General features: G+C 34.7%; 1 protein-coding gene across 6 annotated transcripts in view; it reads right to left on the minus strand.

Annotated features, from left to right (window-relative positions):
• PPARG (peroxisome proliferator activated receptor gamma) overlaps nt 1-16,111 on the minus strand; it is a 130,899-nt gene that overhangs the window by 102,208 nt on the left and 12,580 nt on the right. For 4 of the 6 annotated variants that reach the window (XM_077857780.1, XM_077857781.1, XM_077857779.1 and 1 more), the window contains exon 2: nt 7,547-7,619. The exons of the other annotated variants lie outside the window; for them this stretch is intronic. The gene's annotated coding sequence lies outside the window, so the exon portion shown is untranslated. The remainder of the gene's footprint in view (nt 1-7,546; nt 7,620-16,111) is intronic. 6 annotated transcript variants of the gene reach the window in all.

Genomic DNA, 16,111 nt, shown 5'->3' on the forward strand with positions numbered 1-16,111 from the left:
AGCAAAGTTTCTGATGCTCTCTGAAAGGAGAGTAAAATGTACGCAAAGAGCATTTTAGAAATATAACTGTCAACTAGGAGGATGAAATGCAAACAACAGACTGTTGAGTCAGATAACTTGCAATTACTCAGGTGAAGAATTAGGAAAAATCTACACTAAATCAACATCAAAGGAAATAAAAAAGTTGGGAAAACAAAATTATAGTAGTAGCAATCAGTAGATTCGTAATATATGAAGATTTTTCCCCCCTACCACATTTGGCACTGGGGAGCAGAAGTGTACCAAAAAAATGTATTCTTCTTAAACACTTGCTGTTGCTATTACTTTTATTCCAAATTGTGATGGATAAAAATAGCCCAAATAGAGAACACAAGTTGGCAGCATTTTCTATAACTTTCATGTTTCACTTAAGGTGAAAGTCAAGTCACTCCAACACATTCCAGCCACCAACCCGTCCCAGGTCAGCTATTCTTTGAAAGGATGTGAACTTAAAGGAAGTTAGTTTACTTTGTCAGACACAGAGGCACTGCAATTTTTAGAAGTGTGACTGCTTCTAGTAAGCACTTTTTCTGGTAAAATGTAGTAGAGTACAGATCTGTTACATGTCACTCTTTTCATACTGGTGCTTAAAATAAAATTTAAAAAACATCTAACTAATACAATGAAGGGGCTTAATCTTCTTCTTGAATGAAAATATTTTTAAAACATACTGAACAGTTGGAGAAATTCTTTGAACTCCTATCTCGCAGATAAGCACTTAAGCAAATTATTTTGTTATTTCTTATTGTATGGCAATATACTATTGTGGGGCTTGAAACTGAACTAAATGCAGAGATACTTCAATCATTTCAACAAATCGCTCCTGCTACTGAATGGGCCGCAGCAGGTAGGACAACCAGGTATGTTCCTATAAATCGTTAAATTACTGAAAACACATAATCACCATTAGGGAAAGAAATAGCAGCAGGTCAAAAGGCAAAAACCACATTCTGTTCCATTTTAACTGGTAAAAAGAAAGTACAGGTTAAGGAATAAAGATGTGCACCAACAACAGATTTTCAAAAAAAATTAATATGTGCTAGGAAATAATTGTCCTGAGGCAAAATGTAATTCTTATGTAGTATTACAGTATAATGGAGTGGCTTCCACTCAAATCCCACTCTTAAAAAATGACTTGGATTTGGAGAGTGGAGCACTGGTGACTCTTAGCTTGAGTGGGATAGAATAAGTTACTTGTCCTTTGTCTATTTTGATTTCATTTGAAGATAAAAATTTAAGGCAACAATTATAGTCATACCTTAAAGACATATAATGGTAAGAATTTTCTAAGCTCCTTAGACATCTGATTTTACTTGAGCCTCATAATAAACATCTCCCACTTAACTGATAAGGAAATTGTGATCCCAAGTTTTTAAGAAATTGCCAATTAACAGAAGAGGAAAGATTACAACCCAGGTGTCCTGGCTCCCAAACAAGGATATTCTCTCGAATGACTGAGTTAGGGTTCTTCTAAAGTATAACTGTTGGTCAGTGTTGGTAAAAAGTTGAGTATTAAACATCTCTTTAGTAGTAGGAAAAATCATCTTCATTGTATGTAATTATTATAATACATCTTGAATGACACAACTTATATTTCAGTGAAAGCAACAAAAAATGTTTCATGGTTTGATAGTCATGCTAGATTTCTCTGGATACTCAAAATAGATTGCTAAAAAAAAATCCGTTCTTGTCAATTATATTTATATGTCAGTGGTTTCTTTTGGACACAAAAGTGCTCTCAATTTTACGACACTCTCTGGAAGAAGTTCAACAACACATTGTTAATACTCTACTCCTACAAAATAATTTTAAAGCTCCATGGGAATTTAGATTTGCACAAGTTATTAGGATGTGACCTTTCCCTTAGATTTTCTTATTTTAGGATTGACTTAACATGGTATTTCCCCAGTGGGAGCTGTTGTACTTCCTTCGCAGATAAGAAAAATAGCAATCACAAATTATAGTGAGTAAACTTAGGGAACCATATATTTCTGTGATGCACATGAAACCAAAATCATAAAAGGAGGCTGCACTATGTACTCCTTGAGTTTGAGAGGAAAGCCATGTGGCTTGTTAACAAAAGAAAACAAAAGTCATGCCATTATGGTATTTCCCTGAAATTTATACTTAATTGTTTTTTGTCCTAGCTACCAAGTCTTATGACTTTTAAAGATTATTAAAGATGTTTACGTCACTAAATTTCCTATGTCCGGACTACTGAGAGTATAAAAGATTAAAAATACCAAACTTTTAATAATTTCAATGATTTCAGATCACAGGATTTGGATTGAAGGACAAGGAGTTCATCAGTATAAAGAAAACTGAATAACAGTTGTTTCACTTTATGTTCCTTGGAATAATAGTGGCTTCCAATTATTGACCTCTTAGGACATGATACTGTGACAGAATTTAGGCACCATTATTTGTAACATATGAGTTATTCAAAGTATCATAGTCAAGCATGCTACAGCTGGGACTCTAGAGCTCCTTACTGTTATTTTTTTTAATAGGCAAACAAAACTTTGGAAGGAGAGATGATGAAGACACATACATTTTTTTCTAACCAGGTGCCAAAATCAATAATTTTATACAGTGTTAGTTGATAGAAATATTAAGAAATTATGAAAAGATTAAAAATATTTTCTCTTTTAAGAATCAAGGTACAGGATATAAATGAGAATTAAGTAACTGTTAAAAGTAATTTTTTGTATCCTCTCATCATATTTATTCAGTAGGTTTTATTAAAATTACTTGAGTACACAGCTTCATTTATTACTCAAGAATCTCAAATAATCAAACCTACCATGCATTCTGCTGTTTAGCTGTTAATTCAGAATCTCTATATCACACCAAAGTTTTTCTTTCAGGCTTAATTTTTAGGAATTTAACCCTCAACATTTTACAGCTGTGACTAACATTTTTAAGTAAAGACAGTACCCACTGTGATTGACGGACATTTTTTCACAAAATATTATATAGTTTAGACAAAGCTAGGTTTTAAAACATTGTTTCAAATAGAGAATTTAGAAATCATTTATCACAATCCCTTAAATGCATGGACATTGAGGGCCAAGGGATAACACTGTATTTATCAAATACTACACAGACATATAAAAATATGTGTATACGTTTATTAAGAACTGGAAGGCAATGCATAGAATTGAATAAGAACATTATAGACAACTTTCTTCTTCAAACGATCTGTATTGTGATTACGTTGCTCATTTGATATTAAAAATACAGTATACTATATTATAGTTAAAACCTATAATCTCTACTTCATGTCATTAACTATAACACTTACCCCTCAAATGAAAGTTTAGAATGAAAAGCAAATACCTAGGTGGCTCAGCGGTTGAGCACCTGCCTTTGGCTCAGGGCGTAATCTCGCAGTCCCGGAATCAAGTCCTGCATTGGGCTCCCCGGATGGAGCCTGCTTCTCCCTCTGCCTATATATCTCTGCATCTCTCTGTGTGTTTCTCATGAATAAATAATGAAAATTAAAAAAGAAAGCAAAGACAATCACTCCTAATCTTTTTCCTATTCACTGTGACCTATTTTAACCATGTAATTTTGTATCTTAAAATTTTTCTCTAGATCTTTATTCTAAAATGACTATTCCTCTCAAATATTCAAACTCAAAATTTAAAATATTTGATTTAGATAAATCTTTTTTAAACAACTGATTTATATCCACCTCTGTGGAAGTCTTGCTTTGCTAAATCTGCATTTTCAAAAGCAGCCATTCCCTTCTAACTAGCAACATGTAGACCTGAAGGCCATGAAGCACTCGCAGCACTACCTTTACATTTTACTTAAATTGGGCATAATCTCAGGAAATCATCTGCAACTCCTTGCAGTTAAGTAGGTTTTTTTTTTTTAAAGTAGGTTTTTTCTAAGCCAAGAACAAAACAAAACAAAAAACACTAAAAACTCCATGTTATTCTGATACCTAAAGTTAGTAAAGCTCCTCATTCTCTACCCTCATTTCACTATCACACAGAGCCATTGCTAAATGATAATATATTTAAATGAACAGAAAGCATTTAAATGTATGCTTTGGAGAAAATCCGTTTCTGTTCATATTGCTGGTAACATATCTCCAGAGCAATTTGAAATGTCTTCAATACTAATAATGCAAGTCTAATATAGAGTTGCTCCAACCCATTAACAAAGAAACTCCTCTTCCAGCAACACATCTGAACAAAATTATTTTTTAAAAAGTCAAATATGTGCATGAAGATACTCATTGTATGTAATGATATAAGAGTAAGTAGCAACTGTAAAATAATAATAAAAAACTTGAAACCACTTCAAAACTGGCTTTGTAAATTATGTGGTATCATTAAGATGTATTATTGTGTTGCTACTACAACAAATCTGGAAGCCACGTAGAAACTAAGATTTATACGATCTAACAGTAAAAGAAGCAAAAATGCTACATATGCCATAATTATCAGTAAGTAAAAGATTGGACACATTAACAAGAACTAGGGGAAACTATGCAGAAATAAGAATAGGACAGCGTGTGTGATTAACTTGGTCTTTTTATTTAAAAAGTACTTTTGGGGTACCTGGGTGGCTCAGCAGTTGAGTGTCTGCCTTTGGTCCAGGGCATGATCCTGGGATCCCAGGATCGAGTCCCACATCAGCCTCCCTGCAAGGAGCCTGCTTCTCCCTCTGCCTGTGTCTCTGCCTCTCTATATCTCTCATGAATAAATAAATAAAATCTTTAAAAACTAAAATAAAAATAAAAAGTATTTTCAGCTTTTCAGTCATAAAAATGTCTTAAAAGAATTTAATGTAAAGGGAAACAAACCCAATAATCAAAATGCAAAAGCAAAAGTAATATATCCTAGCTCCTAATGTTATTTCTAAATGTACCACCTACTTGCCTTTTAGGTTTTACAAGTAAACATTATCTATGTTCCAATCGTGAAGCCCTGCATTCATACACAGCAGTATAGCCAAAGAGAGTTTATTTACAGAGGGCAGGACTGAACTTTGCATGTGAGCACATACAGAAAATGATAAAGATCATTGTGTCCTATTAGTAATTTACGGAATTGTGATTTGCTCCACCCAGTACACCTATGATTGAATTCCTCAACCATAAAATCATTGGGACCAAACAAGTACTGATATCTTTTATCTAAACCCTTTTTTCTCCCTGACCATCAGTTAACATATTTCTTATGGTGCTTTTCTTCTTTTTATAGATTCATTTGTCTTAGTTATAAATTAACCCCACAAGCAACTCTCCCTACCACCCAACTCTGTTTCCTGTGTACCATGTTTCTTTTTACATGCACAATTGATGATCTAGGGGCCATTTAAACTGCCAGTTGGTAAATGACACCCAAGGTATCATCTCTAGATTAATAATAAAATTAAAAACTCCTCAGGATAAAGGCCCTCAAGCAGAGATTCTCCTCACAGCTGGGCACCCTGGCAAAGAAGTAAAGTTAACTGGTGGAAACTTCCATTATTTCTTTTTCGCTTTTCAGAACAATTGTGGTAAAAGATCTACAACAGAAAAATTTACCATTTTAATCGTTTTAAAATGTAGAGGTCTGTAGCACTGAGTAAATTCACACATTGTTCAACCATCACCACCATGCATCTCCAGAACTTTCTCATCTTCCCATACTAAAATTCGAACTCCCCACCTGTCCCTCCTCCCAGATCCTGCTACTTGCTGTCTTTTCTGAATTTAACTGCTCTAGGTACAAACTTCTGTTTTTTTCTCAGTTTACTTGAAGTGTGTAAAAATAGTGTAGTTTACTAAACTGGATGAACACAGAGTTGCTAGTAAAATAAAAAACTTCACAGAGGAATGCCTAATACATAGCATTTCATTTTTCTGCTCAAAGGCTTGGATTCGGACCAAACACTCATGTTCAGATGCCAAAGTATATACTTGCCCCTTACTTTGTCTTTAAAGAGGCTGGTCTTTTCATTTTAAATGGCTTTAGGTTTTTCTAAAGTTACACTGATTTTCAAAGCAAACTTAATGCTGCTATTTTTAAGAATCAAGTTCCCTTAGTACTACTTAAAATCACTGAATTCCCAGAAATTTTTACCTAAAAATAGTGTGATCTTCCCTCATCTTCGCCATTCAACTATAATTCTTAATTCTCCTAACTCTAAGTTCAGGTGTTGCCTTGGGTAATGAAGATTGGTGGGCCAAGAAACTATTAATGAGATCTCAACACTTTCACCGTTTGGTTTGAAAATTCAAATCAGACCCTGATCATCACCAACTACAAACTTTGCTAAGAGATAGTTCCCAAGGAGGCAGAGCTTCATGGAGTTTTATCGTTCACAAGTCTTCTAGGGGACTGGAAGTAACTGGCTGAAGTATTAAAGTGGAGCCCGAGCTTGTGGAAGTAGAGATGATAGTGTGTCTACTAGGATCAAGAAACAGCTCAAAGAGTCTCCTTGATGAAGAGAATGCTCTTGCTTCCCTAAGATATGCAAACAAACAGAAACTCACCCTATAAATCAGTGAAAATCTAATGAGAACGATTATTTAAGGACTCCAGTGGGACTTTTAAAGAACTTTTTATTTTGAAATAATTTGAGGCTTACAGCAAAGTTGTAAAGACAGAGAGCTCCCATGTACCCTTCACTTCGCTTCCCCTACTGTTGACATATTACAACCACAGTACAATGACCCAAACTAATAAATTAACATTGGCACAATACAATAAACTACTTTCTTTGGACTTCATCAGTTTTTCCACTAATGTACATTCTCAGCCCCGGGATCCAATCCAGGATCCCACACTGCATTTAGTTGCCATGTCTTCTCATTCTTCTCCAAATCTTGGGTAGTTTCTCAGTCTTTTTTTTTTTTTTTTAACAGCTTTACTGAGATATAATTGATATACAAAACTGCACATATTTAACTGCACATTTATTTATCCAGTCATTTATCTGTATCAGTGTGGAATCATGTATATATGCATTTTATTTGGGGAGCTATAATCCAATAATGTATTTACTTATTTTATTGTTCAAATTATTTCAGTTTTGGCCATTAGGAGCTGGAAAAATATGAGCAATAAAATAAATAATTGTAGTATCAGATTTTAACTCCCCAAATAAAATATATATAGATGAGTATTGGATACTGAAACTTCTTTCTCCTTTGTCAGCAAGGATCATGGTCACATGGCCCAGAAGGAACCAGGCAAGATATTTTTATTTTTATCCCAATTTAATTGTATCATAGAAACCTAAAATAATGTACTTGAGACTTAATTCTAAGGATCTAAGTTATTTTTCAACTTCTAGGTCACTTTCCTATCTTTGTTTTGTCTTAGACAAATACACTACTGTGTTCTCCTTCAACTGACTGGAAAATCATACAGCAGAAAGTATTCTGATAGCCAAAATAAAAGCTAAGAAATTTTACAATAAAGTACTATGAAAAATTTGCCCATTCTTTTGAAAAGATACTTTAAAATACCAATTTAGTATAATAAATTCTGCCTTTACCTACCCTGAAAGGGCGACTCTTGTTTGAGAAAACGGCCTTCTTGTATGCTGCGGCTTAGAGTTGGCTTCTTTCAAATCTGAACAATTTAAAAAAAAAAATTTGATATACACATACTCAAAATTTTTATACAACCTACAATGCCAAAATGTACAGGCACAAATAAATGTATTTTCTCTGTTGGATTTCATTCTGAATGCTTGTTTTCCCTTAGCTTATTTTTATATTCTCTAGAAGTAACCCACAGACTATCAACTATAAATCATGCAGGGCTGGGTAATCTTCTTAAATAGACATGTATTAGATTTACTTCACCTACTTTCCTATTCTGTCACTGATCATGAGTTAAGGTCCTTTATTTTATCCACCTTTAATGTCAAATTAATAATGAAATATACATTACTGGACAGACTTAAGGAAAACTAGATCTTAAAAGAATTAATAATCTCAAAAGACAGGTGTTTGCCAAAAGTTATACATAGCAAATATGCTATTTATTAAAATGCAGACCCTCATTCTAGATGGCATATGCCTATTAATCCTACAGTAAAAGTATAGTCATGTATCACAACCATTTAGGGACAGTAGATGTAGCACATTCCATGTGGAGATTTTTAAAAGGAAGACCCAGAGAGCAAAGTATTCAAGTAAATGTGCCAAAGGTCTCAGGATTCATATCCTTGGCTCTTATGAAGGGCTCGGGGATCCTAGAATAGCTGTACATTCCATAAAGACAAAACAGTATCTACTGCCAAAAGCCTTATCATCAGGGCCTTAATAGCCCAAACTTCCAAGCCCAAAGATCTGCACGGTCTAACTTATACAAAATTCCAAATTTTTTTCTTTTTAAATTCTATACTTTTGCAAACTTGGAACTCACAAAAACTATTCTATTATCTGATATATAAGATCAAAGTAGTGAATTATGAGTAAAAAACATTTTCCCATTTTGTTATTTCTAACAGGAAAGACTACAAACCATAGCCAATGCATTTTGTTTGTCTAGCATTAGTAAGTACTTCTCTTTGGGGATTGAAAACTTAACGTAGACTCAACATTAATAATAATTGCTTGTTTTCAGAATGGGACATATACTTCTATAGGAAAAGCTGATTTGTCCATGTTTTAGACCTATATGTTTTGTTTTCTGACTGATTACTGACTTGTAGCAGAGCAATTTACATACATGCCTTCTGTTAGTCAAAAACAAAAGGAGTATCTACACCAAAACTATTCATTGTATATAACATATATAACACATGAGAAACAACTTTATCTATAATGGATTATCACTTTGACTTTTTTTTACATAAGTTAAAAAGGGCTTAAGTATATGGGGGAGAAAAGGAAGAATATAATAAAAATTGGAACAAAATTTCTATCTGAAAAATTAAAGAATGCTGACTCCAGGTTAAAATGAAGTCATAACAGCTTTCCTTGACACTGGTCCCAATTTCCCTTTGAAATACATATGAATTCATTAAGAGGTAGACAAGAAGAAAGTAAATTGCCATGTATTCCAGTTTCTGGCCCCAAGAGTTGGATCAAAGAGAAAACTGGGTCGACCCCTGCAGCTTTCAGAGGCAGAAAGGATTCTATAACCTTCCCCAAACCCTTCCATAGCTAAGATCAGTAATCTCCTCCCTGTATCCATTTAGAATTGTACTGTACCACACATAGAAGGTATGGTTTCCAAACATAAACTATAGTCAGGAAGAAACAAGATTCATTCTAGGGGTAATATATACCAAAGATTATAGTTCTTTCACATTCTCTACCTGGTTAGTTAAATTGGTTTGTATTCATTAGATTATAAATCCTTTTCCTCATCCCTAAATGCCAAAGAACTAGGCTGTGTAAACAGCAGACCAACCCCTGACATTTCAACAGAACCCACGGTAGATAGGGGCTGTTCATACCTACTCATCCAACTTTTTAGGTTCGTTTTTTTCTCCCAACTTTCTAGGTTCTGCTAAAAGTCATCTCTCAGATGTAGGTAGATAATAATGCAGGCCAGGGGGCAATTTACTCAGACTAAGTTGTCAGAAACGGTACAAATGGTAGATGTTGACTTCAGAAATAGAAAAATAATTAACAAGGAAAGCCACCAAAAACTTATCAAACAATTACTTCCCCCAAAAGCTCTGGGTCTAGATAATTTTCTAGATTATTTTTTTCTAACTTTCAAGGAAGAGATAATTTTATTTTTTTATTTTTTTATTTTTTATTTTTTTTTGATAATTTTCTTGTTACAAAACTATCTATGAATAGAAAAAAATAGTGACCAAATTAATTTTTCAAAAGTAGCATAATACTGATATTAAAACCTAACAAAAAACAGAGAAAAATTACCAGTCCTACTGATTAATACTAATTGAAAGTTATAAATAAAGTGCTAATGAACAAATCCAATCATATACTAAAAGAGCAAACCACCATAATTATGTTGGATTTACCTCAGGCAAAGATTTACCATCAGAATATCTATTAAATAATATGCCACAGCACTAGGTCAAATTTTAAAAGAAACCAGATGATTATCTCAAACAATGCAAACAAATACTCAACAAAATTCAACACCCATTCTTGACATTGTTCCTTTAGAAAACTAAGAAACTTTAATAATAGGAATATTTATCTCACTCCAATTTACAACTAATATCATCTTATTTGTTAAATACTATAGCAGCATTTCCCAAAATGTGTTCTATAGATAACTAGTTCCTTAAGACTTTCCAACAGAAAAAGTTTTCATCACAAAACAAATTTGCATGTTACTCCTTTTCTGAGGATTAATAAGGTACATAAGCATTGTATATATTCTATGGGCCCTACATTAAAAAAAAACAACAATAACAATCTGCCTTAACTCAATAGTTCTCAAATTTATCTGAACATGTCTCTTCACTTCCTATTATTTCACTCCTCAACCCACTTTACTGTGGTTTTTGTCGCCCACCCTTCTGCTGAAACTAAGGCAAAACTTACAAGTTGTTTCCTTCTTGCTAAATGCTTTAGACTTTCTTGATTTTCACTCTATTTATCCAAAGCTGTGCTGGTAAATGTTTAACAAGCGGTTTCTCCTTACAGGGAAAAATGCTCTGGTTGGCAGCGTCTGCCAATTTCTGTGATGTAGACTCCCACCACGACTGAGTTCAAGCTACCCATGTGATGTCACTGAGCAGTGTTGGGAAGAGCTGGTGCAATGGCACAAGCCACCGGGTATTTCCATTTGGATAAAATCAACATGAACACAACAATGTAAAATAATTAGGAAGTGCCGGTGCTATGTTTATCACCTTTGTTGTTGTTTGACATAACTTGTTTAACTGCAAGTATACACTATTGTATTTTTAAATAATGGCCGTGGATGATAATGGGCTCACAGAAATGCTGAAAATCTAACGAGCTGGTCTAAGCTGGCTCCCGCACACTGGTTTTCTGCAGTATTTGATATTTTGTCCATCCTTTACCACTGAAACAGTCTCCTCCTTTAGCAGCTTGGAGACCACTTTCTCCTAGTTCTTATCCTGTCACATGACGACTATTCAGTGCCTCTTCTTTCTGAGGTTTTCTATCGTATGTGTCCTGAAAGTTCTTTCTTGGGTCACTCTTACCCATAAACACATCTGCTTGTTTATAGCTCCCAAACCTTTATCTGTAACCACAACTATTCTCTCAAGGGTTCTAAGTCTGTGTTTCTAAATTTTGGAGGGACATCCCTACCTAAGAGTCTTTGGGAACCTCAACCTCAACACCACCCAAACTAACTACCCATCTTCTCCCTCTAAAGAACCAAAGAAACACAACTCAACACATAAGTGGGCCACTCCTCGTTCCCTGCAAGATTAAAAAGAATTCCATTCTTTACTCAGGTCTTTCAAAATACATTCTAGAAGACTCAGTTCATAATCACAAGCAACCTTTCTCCTATCCCTTTTCCCTACTTCTCTTCAATTTTTTTCACACACCACCCTCTCCAAAATATCTCCTTCACCAAAACCTCTCCCACTAAACATTTTCTTCATTCCCATCCCAGTAAATTTATAATCTCTCCCTCTTCCTCCCTTTCTCAGCACTTTATCATGTCCTCCAGCTTTCACATCAAGTCCCTTTCTCCTCATTCTCCAGCACTTCCTCACAAAAACTAGGAAATGACCTTGCAAGATCAACTTTCTAAGGGTAAAGAGAGTGTTGTATTGTCAAAAGAAGATTCCCTTTGGGGGATCAGGGGAAAATGAAAATAAATGAACGCGCCCAAATGACTAATTTTTTATCCCATCAAACCAAATCTCTATCCTTCCCCTAAATAGCTGACTGATTCCATTAGAGGCCAGATTCCAGAAGGGCCAATTATATTCCTTCCCTAGATTTTTATAATATTCATACAAAATTTGCTATTATATTTACTTATCCTAGCATGACAAAAAAAAAGTCTTTATTTTGATTAAGAAGAATCTAAGAGAGAAAGAAAAATGGAAATGAAGAATCTCTTAACAGTGGTGGTTTTAAGTGATGGTGGAATTAATGAATGTAAGTTAAAGATTTGGTGGTATGGCTTACCTTGCCACAAGTAACAAGTACTTCAAGTTTCTTAGCACTTAGGAGACAAACTGATGCAGTGAACTGAACCTGAAAGTTTAGATTTAATCCATAGTTACACCTGAATATGGCTATACTTGTGTAGATCTAATTGCTAAGTGTGGAACGGTGGTAGTGGTGGTGGTGGTAGAGTGTAGACATTTCCTTCTCTGGCAAGTTACTGCAAAATTAGGCTTTTGTTAAAGAGTGCAAGACAGGGTGGCTATGTTCAAACTGCTTGGGTTCAAAACCTCATATTATCACCTGGCAGATTATTTTTATGTTTCTGTGCTTATTTCATCATCTGCAAAAGAGAGATAATAGTGTGTACTTTCTATGGTTGTCAGGAGAATAAAATGAGATAATGTATGTGATGCTTAAAATAGAGCCTGATACAGAATAAGTACTCAACAAACATTAAATATTACTATTGATAGCTAGATTACTTTTTTGGTGCTTGAGATAATTAAAGAATAGTCAGAAGGATAGTTAAATGGAATTTTGGTGAAAGAGTTTGGAGTAAAGGGTAGACTGAATGGAAAGAAAGCATTCTCTAAACAGGAAATCATATGGTTATATTTATAAATCAATTATAAAATAAGCTATCCTAGTGACAACATTACTCCAAAAAGTCATGATAGCTATTTAGGATTAGGAAGTAAAATGAGACTGTAGATTTGAAATAAAAACTGACAATTATTTTTTGAGCATCTGATACTTGTTAGCAGTGTTCTGGGCACTAAGGATAAAGAATGAACAAAACAGACAAATGTTCCAGCTCTTGTGTAATGGCATATACGAAGATGTAATAATAATAATAATAAAAAAACCTAGATCCTGAAGGATCATGTGATATATCTTATATATCTGTCATTTGGAAAAGATAAATAAAACTAAAGTTGTTAGAGACAATTAGTAGTTTCTTCAACAAGTTACTATGCTTTACTAGATTTATAAGTCAAGGTCTACTGACCCCCTCCCTCCCAAGTGAAGATTAGTGATTAAAAAATCCTTTATAAAACCAAAGTCCATGTATAAGTGATAATCAATTTTATTTCATCTCAGAAAGAGCAACATAAGCATTGTATGTGAAATTCAGAATAGAGACATCCCTACTTCATCATTTGACTAGCAGATAAAAATACATTTCCATATTAGAGACCTAACCAAAGAGATGTTAGAAATTGGGAAACAGAGATAAAAAGAAAGAGAGCCATCAGAGAGAGAGAGAGTAACAGAGACCAAAAAAAAAAAAAAAAAAAAAGGAGGAGAAAAAAAGAGACATCTCGTTTCAAAAATGAGGAGGAATAAAAGAGGAGGGGTGGGAAAGAGGGAATTACAGGAGCTAGAGCAAAAACTGAGGGGACACCCAGAAGACCTCAAAAATCCAGATCAGTCACAGGTAATAACTTTTTACATTTAAGCTCAGCTATTCGCTTTGGATATAAGCAACAGAAATGATCATCATTGGTAATTTATATACTGTACAGAACTTAAGAAACCATCAAAGTTTTTACACTGGTAATTACATACAAATGTTACCTTCAGACTATCTTTGCTTTTCTCTAAACTCACATTCCCTTCTTTGATGCCTATGTTCATATAATTTTTCCATTTGAAGTCCTTTGTCTACCATCACTCCGCGTTCAATGAACAATACTCAATAAATATTTATTGAGTACCTACTACATACCAGGTGTTATTCTAGGCACAATTCAAATTTTTTATACATATTTTAATGAAAATGGGCTTTTTTAACAAAATATTCTACCAGACATGAAGAAAAATGATTTTTTTCTTCAGCAGCTAACCTTTTGCTTCATCTGATACCCTTACTACTAAAAAAGATTCTTATGAAAATAATGTCACTTACTTAAAAAAAAAAAAGCATTCTAGAATTTTCCCAAAAATCTAGTGAGGCTATCACTCCTGTATAGGAGTCTAAATCCTCAAGATCCTCCAAAGTACAATTAATTTGTGATAATTCCAGCTACTAAATGTTGACAACAACAGTTTGAAGCTTGTAATAACTAAATCGAAAACGTTGAGTAATAAAAGTTATTTGACCTTTCCCCAACATCAAAATGGAACCCTGAAGACATTCCCCAAATAGGTAGTCATGGCTGGTCTTGTTCAACCAAAGCAATACATCACAGGAGGGAGAACAAATGATTTTAAGATCAGCATGACTGTGATTTAGATAAGTTGCTTCTGCAGATGTTTCATTACTTGTGAAAAACATCACTTGAAAAAGGAACTTACCACAAATATTAAAGGTGGGATGATGGCTGAGAAGACATTAGAACCATACTTTCTTTTAAAAGTACTATGGAACTAACTGTACAGATATGCTTAAAATGTATCAGATGTGCATTCAAATTTAGAGAAAAATGTAATTTCAAGTCCTGATGAAAACTTTCACTTAGTATATGCTGGTTTTCCAATACAATCAATGACAAAAGAAATAAGTCTATGAAGTTAATATTACAGACTAGGGAATTGCTAGGGCATCACCCTGTAAGTCATCTAGTTCATTTGTCCTATCAAATAAGACTTCTTGACTGACAGCCATTCAGATTCGGCATAAATGTCTCCACTAGCAACGTATTCACTTCGGCACAAGGCAGCCTTCCTGCTAGTGGACAATTCCAATTCATTGGAATCCTTTCCTTACGCTGAGCTGAAGCATGCCTCCCTTTAATTTCTAGTTATCCTCTGGCAATGGGCTGTCTATGACACAGGAAGCTCCATCAGGGAAGTGACCAGTCTATCTTGCTTACTGCTCCAGTCCCAGTGACTAGCACAATGTGTGACACATAGTAAACATGCCATAAAAATGAGTACATGGCTGATGACTGCCCCACAGGACTCAGTCACGAAGTTCAGTGCATTTGTCCTGCAGAGCAGTGGTGCTCTAACTCGGAGGTAAAGGAACTCTTCTTTTCAATCCGTTGTGGATACTTTTGTAAAATGCAAAATTATGTGCTTGAATGTTATGACAAAATAAAAATTTTAAATGCTTATCCTCCCATTTGCATTTACCTTGTACCAGGTCAGAAACTAAGGGTTTTATGAGCAGATCGGTCTTCATTTTCCCTACCTCTTTGTTCCTACAGGCCCTCCTCATTTTATGTCCAGATGTTGCGATAGCCTCCTGTTTTCCCTGCACACTACTGCCAAATTAATCTCCTGATTAAATCATCTCACTCCTTTTCTCAAGACCTGGAATCTCACCACTCCTTATAAGATAAAACCCACACTCCTTTGCCTGCATTCCAGACCCTTTCTCATCTGACCTAAAATCTGTATCTCCGACCATATTTCTCCTACTCACATACACGTGCTACAGCCACTTCAAATGCGTTGATCTCTGCAGAGTTTCCCTCAATCCATGCTTACGCACTATTCCAGGCTTTGTTTTCTTCCACTGGAAATTCCTTTCCCCTCCTTTTAGGCCGCCTCAAACCCTGAACTTTTTTTGTCGCTGTTTTATGGAGCAAAATTCACAGAACATAAAATTAACTATTTTAAAGTGTACAACTCAGTGGTTATTAAGCACATTCTTCAAGCTGTGCAACCAGCACCTCTATCTAGTTCCAAAACATTTTAATCACCTCAAAAGGAAATCCTGTACCCATTAAGCAGTCACTCCCCTTTTCCCCTTCCCCCCAGGCCCTGGCAACCACTAATCTGCTTTCTTTCTCTATGGATTTGCCTATTCTGGATATTTCATATTAAAGGAATCATGCTTTAGTTCCCCTCTTTGTTTCTTTTGTCTCTTTTTCTGTATATTTTTTAGTTTTTTTCCCCCATAAGGTTATCCTGTCAACCTCCAAACTTCTCAAGTCTAGTTTAGCCTGTCCCTTCTCTACATGGCTTTTTCTGGGTACACCCTCTACTCCACACTGATCCACCATTCCCGGTATTTGTGTAACACTTGTTTTCTGTCTTACTTATTTTAGCTCTTAATCATATACTGCTCTGAACTGT

Source organism: Canis aureus, chromosome 19, assembly GCF_053574225.1.
Source record: "Canis aureus isolate CA01 chromosome 19, VMU_Caureus_v.1.0, whole genome shotgun sequence".
NCBI classification, from domain to species: domain Eukaryota; kingdom Metazoa; phylum Chordata; class Mammalia; order Carnivora; family Canidae; genus Canis; species Canis aureus.